Source organism: Larus michahellis, chromosome 13, assembly GCF_964199755.1.
Source record: "Larus michahellis chromosome 13, bLarMic1.1, whole genome shotgun sequence".
NCBI lineage: Eukaryota > Metazoa > Chordata > Aves > Charadriiformes > Laridae > Larus > Larus michahellis.
The window spans coordinates 11,711,178-11,724,700 of record NC_133908.1 but is presented as its reverse complement, the minus strand read 5'-3'; the positions used below and the strand labels follow the sequence as shown (position 1 = coordinate 11,724,700).

Here is a 13,523-nt window from a genome sequence, read left to right as displayed (position 1 = left end):
GGTTTAACAGAAAATTATTAATAAGATGCACGAGATCAGCTTCTCCTCTTTTGAGGACAGGATGATAAGCCAATACAGCTATTTAGAAGTAAATAGCCCTCTTTTTTAAAGAACTCCCAAGTGATTTTAAATTTAAACAGCTGTAACCGACAAATCCAAATAACTGACAGCCTAAATAGTCTTTTTTTTTCCTGCTCCAAAGCACTTTTTTTACAGTTTATATCTAACATTCATCTGGCAGTTCATTAAAACACACATCCTCTTAAAACAAATCACTGTCTTTCAGTTCTTATATAAGCACTGACCAAGTCCTGTACAAATATTTATGACAGTAACATTAAATAATCTTGATGACCCAAAAATCTGGTTAATTCAAAGGTCTCGGAAAAGGCAGTAACCCAGCAGGCATAGCGAATGTGTCAGACAGAGTAATAGCACAGCATCTGCTCTGAACAGTTGATACAAATTATGGAGATCTAGAGTTTTATTATATGGCATAAGCACGTGGAAATCATAAGCAGAGGAAATACATGTTCTCTTTGTGCCAAATTATCACATGTAGAATCGTACATCAGCTAGATTTAAAACTCCATTCTACATTGCGTGGTTACCAGCAATTCCAAGGCAAATCCACAAGTCCTCGTTAGGGACCAAACATATTTAAGTAGTTTTTAAATTTCAAAAGAAACCCACAGCACCAAGTGGACACAGCACCTCGTTCCCAGATTTACAAATGCTTGTCTTGCATTGGAAAACCAAAACACCGAAGATTTCTTTTTGTTTTAATAGCCATGGTTGATGTGAAAATGGATAAAAATTCTCTGTATGCTTTCTTTCTCCGAGTGTGATTTCATACTCTTCCTTTCAGAGCTACGTCCGAGATACGCCTTATGCCTTGTCTTCCTCCAATAGCCCTCCACCTCCTGACACTCTTCAGAGGGTCTGGGTTTGAAGCCGGACACACAGAGCTAACACTAACACTCTCCGCTTTTCTTTGCCCCGTTTAGCCATTCTGATAAAATCCTGCCGCATGAAGACGACTTGCCTGGTTCTCATCCTGCAGCTAGAACCCTGGCGAACCTGCAGGATCGGCCAGATTTGCTTTACTTCCACAAGCAGCTTTTCCCCCTGACCTGGTAGCGCTAACACTCAGCTCCTCAGACAGAGCTGTCTGATCAGCAGAGATGTGAGGGGGGGCAGGGTCCTGTGGTCCCAGCACTCGGTGAGGGAAGGAAGAAGGGAAAAACCCAAATTAACTGAGACTCTGTGGAAGTCAGTTCACGTCCCACTTCCGATTTCTGGTTATTATAGTCATTTCTATGCACCTGCAGGAGCCTGTGAACCCTGTTCTGAGAGCAGAGCATGCTTCCTCCTTCAGCCAGATGATCAACTCCTGCCCACAGCCTCTTTTACCCCGTTGCAAGCCTTGAGCAAATTTTGGCGATACGCATTCCTCCTGCTTTTTACTTATCTACACAAGATACGTGTCGATACGTTACTTATCTACACAAGATATGTGTAGATACATTACTTATCTACACAAGATATGACACGGGACAGCAAGAACGTTTGTTTAGATGAATGCAAAATAAGAGCTGCACCTCTGCGTGACAAAAAAAAAAAAGAATAATCAGAGCTGCAAAGTTTGTATCCCAAACTATCTTTTGAGCCAGGCCAATTTATATTCAAAACACAACATAACTGATTGCTGGGAAGGAGAGTATGGTCAAAGAAAAACTCCACAGGATAAACCCACACAAAGCTGCTTCCCAGCCCTGCATGCTCTCGTGCTACCAGCCAGCTTACCGAGAAGGCAACAAGCCACCGCAAGGTCAGGAAGGCCCGAACAAGTCAGGTTAGATGCTGAACAGTACAATTACTAACCAGTCATAAAGACAAAAAGAAGATACGTTTCTCAGACAATAAAAATAAAGACATCAGCCACGCGCACTCGAGAGACCAGGATGATACTCTGCGCTTAAGTGGTACTGTGAAAGTACACCACTTACGGACATGGAGAGCAATTTGCTTTTCAACCATATAGCCTCTTCATGTCTATTGTGACTCAGCTACAGCATCGAGAGGGCCTGTTACAAGGAAATGGTCTGCAAACAACAATTAAAAAACAACCATCGATTAGGAAAGCATTTGACTTGCAAAGTGCCTGGCAAGCCCTCTTCAAAGGGTATCTGTCTGCTGGGAGTGGCAGATGTGCAGGCATTTTAGAGTCAGTCTTGAAGGTTTCAGCCTCATAGACCCACGCCCCTATGAGAAGTAGAGACCTTATTTAGCAGATTACCTGTGTTATTATTACTTGCTACCAACTGACAACAGTATTTTCCCTCTGTCTGAGGAACGGTCCCCAACAAAATCAAAGAGTAGCTAACAGCCTCTATATGCAAGTTATCTAAGCTGTAATCACAGTAAACTGTCTTATATTGTATTACAACAGGAAATCCAGTCATCCCTTTAGAAGTCCCTCTCTCTGCTGATGACACTCCACGTTCTGCACAGTCCCATCAATAGCTTTCCAGGACAGATGGTGACACAGATCCCTCCTAGCTAAAGTAATAGCATTAAATTACTCATAACAGGGAACCCAGAGAAGCAGATGCACCATGATTAGCAAGAATGCCAGTTACTTAAAGGCTTCTATTAAAATAAATCTCTTGGCACGGCAGCATAGCATGGGACACAGCACATGACCTCACCATAACAATCCCAGATGAATAATTCCCATGAATGTCATCTAAACATTGGGCTAGCCTAACCCCATTTATCATCCGCCCTTCACAACAGGAGACAAACGGCTGTAAACAAAGCCTTCCACTAGCAAAGACAGGTTCATCAGTTCTCAGATCTTCCATCCCCTTTCCCAGTCAGAAATGTGCGTCTCTATCAGCTAACACCACGGAGCACATCTTGCAAAGCCCTGGCCCAGCAAACTTCTCCTGGCACAGCTGAGTGGGACCAGGTGACTAAACGCAGCTCATACGTGTTTCTAGTGGGGTACAGCTCAGTAAAGGAATGACGGTTGATGGCATGAGAAACCCCCACAACTTGAGGAATCTCACTACAGCTGGAGGAACAGCATTCACAGAACAAGAATGCATAATGCTGGGTAAAAAGCTAAGATATGCCTTATTGCATTAGCTCGAGAAATACAGAAGTCAGACTGTGGAAATTAAACTTGCCTTGTAGTGTTTTGCTTTTGGTGAATTAGAAGAAAAAACAACCCCACCAATCAACGCAGTATTGCTCACAAGACGACAGAGAAGATTATTATCCTAAGCCAACAGAGTCCCTCTCCTTGGGCCTCAACCCCCGAGTAAAGCACAGGCTGCAGCCAGGCTCAGGGGCGTACACGGAGAATCCCTGCAAAGCCTCAGGGCTTTAGTTTCTCCTAAAGTTTTTTTTTATTGTAACTTCCTACTTTGAGCACTGCAACGGTACTGCAGAGAACAGTAAAGACAGGGTAGGTTGCACAGTGATAACAGGCGATGCAGGCATTCTTTTAGTTTTTAAAAATAGACTATAGCTATAATCTTACCTTGTTTACCACTGATCATTGTTTACAGGACAACCCCTCAATCTAAACAAGTTAGTGATTACAAAAGGTTGACATGCTTTAGCTTCACGATGAAGTGTCATGGTGTGCTACAGCAATGTATTTACACAGTACCAGTGGCCTACTTCGATGACCTGTGAGAATTTTGATTTGAGGTTATTCAAATTGCGAAGACTGACAGCACTATGCTTGGTAGACCTATTGTCCACAAATAACGAAGACACAAATCGTTGTCTGGAAACAATAACCAGATTTTTTGCTTTTTTCCTCCAGCTCCCATGAAGGGCAACAGGGTATTTTGTTGATAGTCCAGACAAATTCTTCTGGGAGAATCCATTAACATAACGCTGAAGCCTTGGGATTTTTTTTTTTTTATCCCATTTAGACACAGATAGGGATACAAGAAGTTTACAGCTGGTTGATGGTTTCAGTTAACAGCGACAGCAAACAAAGGCATCTATGTAACCACTGAACAAGAACATGACAGCAAATATCCCCAGAGGATCCTGCTAACATACTTGCTCATGCTCTTGTGGCAAGGGAGGCTGGAAAACATTTTCTATGGCCAATTACTATTTTTTTTTATTGTTTTGGATGCTAAGGCTACCACAAATGCCAATTAAGTCCCCAGAAACAGACCTGTCCTTTGGGAACCAGAGAAAGCCTAAATTGCCTCACACAATCCACCAGACAACAAAATGCCTAAAGCCGCCTAGGATGGATGACTCCTGCCAGCACTGAATAGGTTTTAAGACCTGTTTTCACTAATCAGACCTGTTTAATTTTTTTTTTTCTGTTCAGTTTCAGAAAGGAAGCACAAAAGTTCCTAAGACGTAAAGGGTTGAGTAACAAAATTTAGGCTGGGAGAGGAATAAACTACTTGTTTTCAATCTCTTCCACACGTTAAGGGAAAATACTCCCAACTATCTCCAGTTGGACATTATTTAGGCTGATGGAGATTTCACTCTTCTAATTTTCCAAAGCGTTGCCTTCTTCCCATCACCAGCTGCCTTTCTTGATGTGCTCCAGGCAGCTGCCTACCAGCCATCATCATCTCCTGCCCGCGGGCACTGTGCAAGAGCGGAAGCTGCGTGTACGAAGAAGGTGCCAGTCAGACAACGACTGGTGCGTTGCACACGATAGCCTTCTACGGAAATGCTGGGAGAGGTTATAGCAAAGCAGCCTGTTAGCCTCAGCCATGTATCTGGGCTTATTGTGGTGATATTAGCAGTCAAACACCACAAATAAACCAGCACGACAACAGACTCACCGTTTCAGCCATAGCTGCTGCAGGCCAGAATTAAACAGCACCTAAATCCAGACAGCCAACGAGAGGGATGCTGGAAAATACCAAAAAGGTCCTGAAACTAATGCACGGTTTATTCTTAAGAGATTTTTCCCAGCATAGGATTTTTGGTACACGGATAACATGTACAGTGACGATGTGCGTGCACATAGGTGTATCCGTTCTCTCTTCAGCTGTCTCTTGCTGCAGTATGACTCAGCTCTGTGTTCTGTTAACCACTCCTTCCCGAGCATTTGAATTGACATCTCATTCATTATGAGCAATCTGCTTTCACCACCGACAACCTTCTGCCTGCTGATACAGATATCTGATAGACCAGGCACCATTCATGGACAGTATTTACTGCAGGTAATCAAAAACTGGGTCTTTGACTAGAAAAACAAAATGTTGGTTTATCCTTGAAGTACAGTAGAGTCATACTTCCCAAGCCATTTTTTGTTGGTTTGTTTTTTTTTTTTTTTTTCTTTTCAAAATGTGTGTGTCAAAGGCCTGAAACACTCAATTAAAATGATATCACCATAACCAGGGTGATACCTGAGCAAAAAGCTTTTTTTCCAATGTGAAAGAAGGGTGCAGAGGAGATGGTACTATTCCGCTCTCACAGAAGCCAAGAAGGAGAACTTCCAAACAGATCAAACCCAACATAATTTTATCAGTGCATAACATGTTCTAAGAGCAAGCAGGAAGTTACACGAATTAAATTAAAAATAAAAATCACCCTTACTGTTATTAATGCATTAGAGTGCAGAAGTAGAACGGCACACACAACTTCTTGCTGTCAAAGGCTTTTGTATCACAGTCAGAATAGCCGAGTCCTCTCACATTAAAGATGACGGAATCAACAAGAGAGCATCATTTCGAAGAGGCAGAAAGTAACCTGAAGAGACAGAGCTGCTAGCAGGCCGGTGTCTAGTACCCAGATCTTTCAAGCCCCATTTCAGCATGCTAACCATGATGCGGCAGTCCTCTTCATTGGGCTTGGGTAGGCACCTTTACCAAAATACAGCAAAACAGTCCTCAAGCAGGGAAGCTTCTCTATTCCTGTTTTGCAGGAGTTGAGTGTAGTCTTACTGGTTATATTGAAAAGACAATATTAAAGGTAGGCAGGAGCTAGGAACCCTGTTGCCTCAGGGATGGCTTTATAATGGTATTTTTGAGCTAGCACAAGCGGGGTACAAGCGAGAAACAATCCACGTCAAGTTGGACTGACAGTCCTTCAACAACAACAACATTGCTGGAGGGCAGTACAGGACTTGTGAGTTTTGTTCTTGGTACTAAAAGGCAAGGCTTACTATATCTCATCACAGTTAAGTTGGCACTACCTTAATGGGAAACGAAGTTCAACTGCAATGGGATTTCCCATTCTCTCCACGGACACTATTCCTGCCCTTTCAGAAGTTGTGGACACCACAGGACTATGTCTTTGTTTATGCCACGTGCACCACATTATGAATGCAGGCAACTTTAAGCTGCAACATCTGTTTCCATGGCAATGGGACTGCATCAGCAATCCACTGGGTTTAGTTTAGGCCATCTTCACTCAGGCTTCAGCGCTGCACACAAATCATTACTGTTAACAGCAAACCAAGTGATGTCACTAGTAACCATGGTGCCCACAGCTGAGGTTTCCGTGTGCCCTTTGCGCTCTAACATGCATCCTTCACGCATGACAACTATTTTAATCCAATTAGTGCTGTTAAAAAAAAAAAATACATGAAGGGCCAGTGTCAATACTTATTTGGCAAAGGAAGGTTAGTTTGAGTCAACAAGATAATAATCAGAACATGAAGCTTTACAATAGCACTTTGACTCCAAGCCTCGTTGCACTGTACACATCGGAATGACCTGAAACCCTGGGGAGAGGGGAAAGAAATCTGTTCCTCATCAATGGCTTTATTAATAAAGGCAGAAGAGCAGCTGTTTTAAACATCCTCCTCTAGGTTTGATCAATGGCTGGGCAATGTGCAGTGCTTCATTCCATCTAGACAACACCCCTTCCCCCAAACACCGGTGCTTCACCAGCTGAACATAAAACCTGGTCGTAAGTGTTCTTACCGTCCAATCGAAAACAAACAAAAGGAGTCCTAAAGTAAGAGCGAGTGTTGTAAAGTGTGTGTGTTGAAGGAGATCAGAAGACTCCCTGTTCTGGCAAAAACCTAGTCATAATGCCATGGAAAGACTGCCACTTTCCAGGCTGCTCTATCAGATGGCCAAAGAGGACAGCTCTATCAATACAGAGACATTTCGGAGAGACTGAAGACTTCACTGACCATGAGCACAGTCTCCTCCAGATCCACTCACTTTACAGATCAATGAACCACCTTCACATCCCTCCCCAGCACTGGGTTTGGAAGCGATAGATCCTCCTGGCAGATCAGAAATCCCAGCAGTGACTCCGTCTCAGCAGGAATGGGGTTGTCCCCTACACACTCTGCAGCTGGGGGTTATGCTCAGAGCCATCAGGACAGCCAAACACCTTTTGACCTTCCTCCTCAAGATAGTCTGGTTTCACTGGGGACATCTAAACACATTAGCTTATTAGGTAGATAATTTTGAGAGTAACCATAAAGTAGTTAGCATCAGTCTTCCCAACGTAGCACTGCATAGCTGCAATTTCCAGGAGGGTTCCCCTTAGGGTCCTTCCCAGCTCTGCTGGAAGCTGCCATCTGATCACCTCCCTGCCTGCAGCAGGCATAGTATGGGGCTCTTCCCTCAAGTTTACCAAGGAAGAATTGGGACTATCACACAGAAATTGCTGTCCTCTTGTCCCGTGCTTCAGTCACTGTGTAATGCTGCCTCCAGGGAGATATGAAGCACACAAGAAGAAAGAAGATGTCACCCATGAAGGGTCTTTCTGTCAGAGAGAAGCACATGTAGAGCTGCTTTCTGACAGGAGGTAGGTTAGCGTCCAGGAGATCCCAGGTCTGCTCCTGCCACCCCTTCACTGTCCTGAGAGATGTTTGAGGTGGGGGTCACAGCCCTTTGCAGCTGCAAGAACCTCCCCCTCTGAGCTTCCAGCCCCAAATCCTGCCAGACTCCCAGCCGGCAGAAGCAGAGCAAAGCTGAGCATGCAGAAAACCCTGAAGAAGGGACCGTTCTCACCCAAGCAAGTGCAGGTTACAGGCGCCGCATCTGCAGCACTATCATTCTTGGCTGCTTTTCTTGTAAGGTAAAACACATTCTTAAAAAAAAAGCCCTAAAAGTTAAAGGCAGGACAGGTTGTCAGCAGCAGCCTCTCGCAAGACAGAGCAGAAATATGTGCAGCATCAATTTGTACAAGTGTTGTATGCACTGCATTATTTAGAATCCGGTCTCAATATTAATGAAGCTGTTTGTACAAAACCAGGATATTTTGGGGACAATCAATTGTGCAGGACTATAAATAATTTACAGCATTAAGAGAACCGTTCTCACGGCCACTCAATCACTTCGCCTTACAAAGACGCCCAGTCACACTCCTACAGAGCCCGGGCTGGATGTGCCAGAGGCACAGGAATTAGGAATCATTTTATTACGGAGATACCTCAAACTTGTTTACCGCACATGCTCCATCTTTCAAAACGTCTACTACACTTCCAGCTCAGTATTTTATCTTACCTTGCGTATTTCCTTCCTTGTCTTCAAATGGATTTTTCACTGTATTAACTATTCCACAGACACTGTCTGGGAGAATTACTGTCCCTAGTTTAAAGGGAGGTAAAGCAAATTGACCATTGTTATACTGCGAATTGCAGACAAAATTCCAACTCAGTGTGTTCTGGTCCGACTACATCCCTTGGATTTTAGGAACCCAATGCAACTCTTCACTAACAATAGGCTGTATGCTAAAATACTGAAGGAGTGGCTTAGAGAAATCCCCACAGTTTTCCTAATACTTAATTCATTACTTGCCTTCAAGTATTTGAAAAAGTCAGGACCTAATCTGGGTGAACAGTCAATATTTTGTCCACGTGTCAGAAATCTTCTTTCATAAGAATAAAAAAATAAAGAAGGAAAAAGGATTTTTGGCAGCCACAAGCTCAGTAGGATTCTAAGCGCTGCATCCCGTATTAAAACCAGTACAAATCGGAAGTTTAAAATAATTTTTGTGTTATAGACTTCTCTCAGCTTCACTCAGTTGTGTTTTTTTAGAGAAAGAGAGCATTTGTGAACTGCCAAGGCAACATAGTTCACTACTCTAAAATCAATCTTCTTTCGCCAGGTATGGAATAACTGCCACTATAAGAACTGGATTCCAGGATAATGAGTACAAAACAAGAAAAAAAAAGTAAATGCTGAAGAGATGTTTGCTCTTTCTGTACGTTTTCCCAAAATGCTAACCCGTACGGGTGTCATTGTTACCTGTGCAAATTAAACTGCAAGTCTGGTAGCACTGAGCATACCTGTAGCCCCCTTGTTCTCAACACTAAGCGACTGCGAGTATCTTACTCTCCTCTTTCAGAAGGATGCAAGCACTCATGATCGCAAAGAAAAGGTTATGAAAACCAGAGGAAGAAGAGAGAACACAGAAGTCACAGGTTTTTAATGCTGCAGCATAGAAATTGGCGGAAAAGCTTCAAACCAGGCTTTTGCTTTCAAACTCGTAAATCTTCCAGGGTCTCTGGAGCTGCCAGCAGTGTCACCTACTTTTAAAATTAAAGCATATATGTCTATCTGTCCAGATGGCCAAGGCATCTGCAAACGAAACAAAAATAATCAGCCATCCTGTTCTTCAGTGTCCAGAGATGAAGGGTCAGTTTGTTTTCCCCCACTTAATCAGTCTCTCACCATCTGCTGAGCCTGCTGGCAATTGCCAAGTGTAGCTAACAGTTTAAGGGACATGACTTTTGCACCCAGATATCAGGACACGGCCTCAAGAATTACCACCACCAAGCACGTTTTCTTAAGTCTATTCTCAAAGGCGCTACCTGAGAGCTACACGCAAACGAAGGAGAACGCGGGACAGTGCAGGGGTCTAGAGACTGAGATGACGGACAAATCGTGATCCTTCGGAAAAGGATTGAAGCGACTCGGGGTACTCCGTCAGCAGTCACGCCAGGTGAGTACAGCACACCGCAGATGCTCGGAAACATGCTCTGATTTGTCAGGGAAGGCAATAAATGCAAAGCCCTGAGGGACTGTAGGAGAGAGGCTCACGTTCAAAGATGAGAAGAGAAGAGCCCTCAATTCTGACGTTCCTGCCCGAGCTCAGCAGACAGCGCTGAGCAGACGAGTTATCTCTAACAGATTGCCTCAAACAGGGGCCAGAGTCCTTCCCCATTCGTGGGCTCTCAAAGTGCTGAATGACACAGTATTAAGGTTATTAGCTTATAAGGATGACACAGCATCTTAAAATAAGTCTCATCCTCAAAAGGCAACCACTAGGTCCAGAATAATATTTTTAAAGTACACCATCTTCGGAGGAAAGTCACAAGTACACAGAGAAAATGAGGACCAGACTTACTTACAGCAGAGAAAGCAAGCTATGCACACCAATACAAAAATAAGATTTAATAACAAGAGGAATTTTCTCGTCTTATGTAAAGGTCAGAAGGGCAATGGTCTCTCAGAATCTCATGGCATATGGAATCGCAGTAATGAACAGTATTAAGATGATAAATGGACTGACCTTTGGCTAATAACATACTGACCTTTCTGACAAACATATATTGGAATACAAGCTTTGATGAGATAGAGACTTAACATTAAAGCATGCGCTATTTCTGGGGTGAGGGGGAGGCATACAGAAAGGTAGGTTCCCTAAACACACAAGAAAAGGAAGCAGGTATTACAGGAAAGGACAGCTGTTGAGACACAAATATGCAGGACACTTAGAAGAGGGAGAATTAAGAGATCCTTCAATAAGATCTATCTAATGTATAAAACTTCAAAGTGGCTTCAAAGCCCTCGCAGGGTCAGAAATATTGTTCGTGCCTTTGATGTGATGTGCGGAGTCAGAGATGACGTCCTGGACGGAGTCAGTATTTCTGCAGGAAGAAAGAAATCCCTACAGACGCTTACAGCTGTGCCCTCCATAAACAGTCTGTGCTTCATGAAACTCACCTCAGCGCCCCTCTCTAGTTACGTCCCGCTTACATTAGGATCGGAGCCTGCAGTTCCCCCAGATCAAACTGCAGCTCTCCCAGTCCTATGGGCAACTCTCGAGGTTGAGTTTACCTAGAGACCTCTCACCCTTGGGAGCTGGACAGGCTTTTAAATGCACATACAGATTTTTAGGAAAAAGCTACACTACAAAACTATTGTCCAGAGAAGACGTACAAAGAATGATTTCACTCTTTTGAAGTATGTTGCTTGTTTTATGCACCAGACTAGAAAGAGGTCACAGTAGGAAGATCACTGGTTCTGAGCTCAGATACAGAAATGAGTATGTTTTAATTTGGATAGCAAAAGAGACAAAAACGCAGCAATGATGCAAAAAACCTCTTGTGCGTATGGAAAAGCTCAAACCTAACTGCTCTGCGGCCAATGCAGCAAGGGCTCACAACCTGAAGATGTTGACAACACTGCGTGAGAGGTTTCCCATGAAAATACGGATACTGATAGTCTAAAATTTAATAGAGAAAACCAATTCAGTTCAGATCTGCTAGGCTTCAAGCAAGAAATCAAAGGTACATTAAGCCCTTTGCTGTAATGTAAAATTAACTTATTTATGGAAGAATTTAAGTGCTACTTAAAGTACTGAAACCACCATCTCTGTAGATAACATTTCAGAAGCTAGCAGAAAGCAACACTTAAAGGACTTGTTGCTCCCCTCCCCTCCCCCTCAAATTTAAAAATTAAAAAGCAAAGCAGCAAGCCACTCAACCTCAGTTTTCACAGCTTTATACACCAGCCTAGAGAACTTTAAGCATAAGAGGAATTATAGAGCAACATGGGCACCCACACAATGATTTATTGCATGTCTCGCTTGCCCAGCGGTGCGGAGAACCAACAGAGATGCTGGATTATATACTGCACAATTTTAATTCTCCCATCCAGTAAACATGGCAAATATGAGTACAGCCTGTCCCAGTTTAATGGAAGGACCCTTTGCTACTTGGGCGTGATGCTGCTTACCATCAAATCCGGTGGAAATTTTTGTTAAGACTTCTAAGAAGAAGGAAGGACTTTTCTTTCATGGAAGAAGATGAAAGGACCTTCCGCTGCAAAGCGAAAACCTCCATGAAAACATCTTTGAAAAGTGACCACAGTACTACAGCTTGAGCGTGAACATCCCTGCCCACGTGGCTTTGAGGCACTACTGCCATAGAAAGGGTTCCCAGAGCAACTGCACGGGCCAGTTGCTTCATCCCTCAGGTGAGAAGGTCCTTTTGGAAACCTTTCATTTGGAGGATGCTGAAATCTATGAAAATTATTTGATTGCTCTTAAAAGAGCAACCTTAAACCAACCGGTTTGGAGTTTAATGGGGATCTTCACTCACAAGCTTGAAGTTAAATGAGTGATCAACCTCAAGTACATGCTTAAGGCTCTCTAAAACCCTTGAGGAATATTTGTGACATTTCTTTTTTACACTGTTGGAAAACTGCTTCTTATGGGACCAGGCTGACTAGTGTCTCCAGCAATAATGACACCATACTCTACACAATAAATGTCTTTGAAATGAACCTTTGCTTTTACGAACCGCTCCTCTCCCCGGGAACAACTAAAAATCATTCTGTTCTACATTTCAGCCACAGATTTCTAAGAAATGCCTCTACACTGCTGTTGTATACAGATATCTCAGCTTGTTCCCCTAAGGGGGTTCAACATGCAGAACTTGCTTCTCCTGTGGCCTCCTTATGCGTTTCAGAGGAAAAATAAAAAGACAGACATGAAGCACTTTCTCACTCTCTGAAAAGAACGGAAGTCAGACTCCCCACTGCTCTCTCCCCAGCACCTGTCTCAAAGACAAAACCTGCATACTTTTAAATCAAACTGAAGAAAAAGGACATTTGATATCACGGCCTAGGAAAAGCTCCCATTGAAGTTGGCAGGAATCTTTCCACCAATTTCTGGAAGAGCTGAAGCAGATTGCTACCAAACACTAAGAAACAGAATATGAACTCCACATTCTAACCTCAGGTGAGTTTTCTGGTTTTGCTATTTCTTTTTTTCAAATTTGAGCCCAAGACTAGTATTTTCAATTAAAAGTACAGCTAACTTATCCTTTTTTACTGCTTCTACACATAATGCAGTAAAGTCACTTGCTTGTCACACGCTTCTCTAGCTCACCTGGATCCTGGGCTACACGCAGTGTTTCCAGTTCCCCCTCCTGCTCCGGGTAAGTAAGTGGAGGGACATCAGAGACCTGTCTTGACACCAGCTATTGCACTTGATCGAAGAGGAAACCTTACTTTGCTGCATATCAGTGCAGCAGAAAATTAGAGCAGGGCTGACGCAGGGCCGGTTGGCAATTCAGAGGTGCGGTTTCTCGAGTAGTCTAGTGGGCCAGTGAACTTCCCGTCGCACGAAACCCTAATGGCTTATCATGCCCTTTGACATTAGGATATGGTCAAAATCACTGTCAAGTGAACTAGGTGGAATCCAGCGTTCTGCATTGCTGAAATAAAAATAAGTATTTTAACTTCTGAAAGCGAAGAGCAAATTCAGACCCCTGCTCAAGCCCTCCACTCCTTGCAGGGGGTTCCCACAGACACTCCCCGGGAAAC

At 43.4% G+C, this 13,523-nt stretch overlaps 1 protein-coding gene across 15 annotated transcripts in view; it reads right to left on the bottom strand.

Annotated features, from left to right (window-relative positions):
* The window catches only part of PITPNM2 (phosphatidylinositol transfer protein membrane associated 2), a 137,127-nt gene that overhangs the window by 52,251 nt on the left and 71,353 nt on the right, over window positions 1–13,523 (bottom strand). Inside the window, exon 1 of one of the 15 annotated variants that reach the window (XM_074606942.1) lies at window positions 13,087–13,210. The exons of the other annotated variants lie outside the window; for them this stretch is intronic. The gene's annotated coding sequence lies outside the window, so the exon portion shown is untranslated. Of the gene's footprint in view, window positions 1–13,086; window positions 13,211–13,523 lie in introns of those variants that run through there. 15 annotated transcript variants of the gene reach the window in all.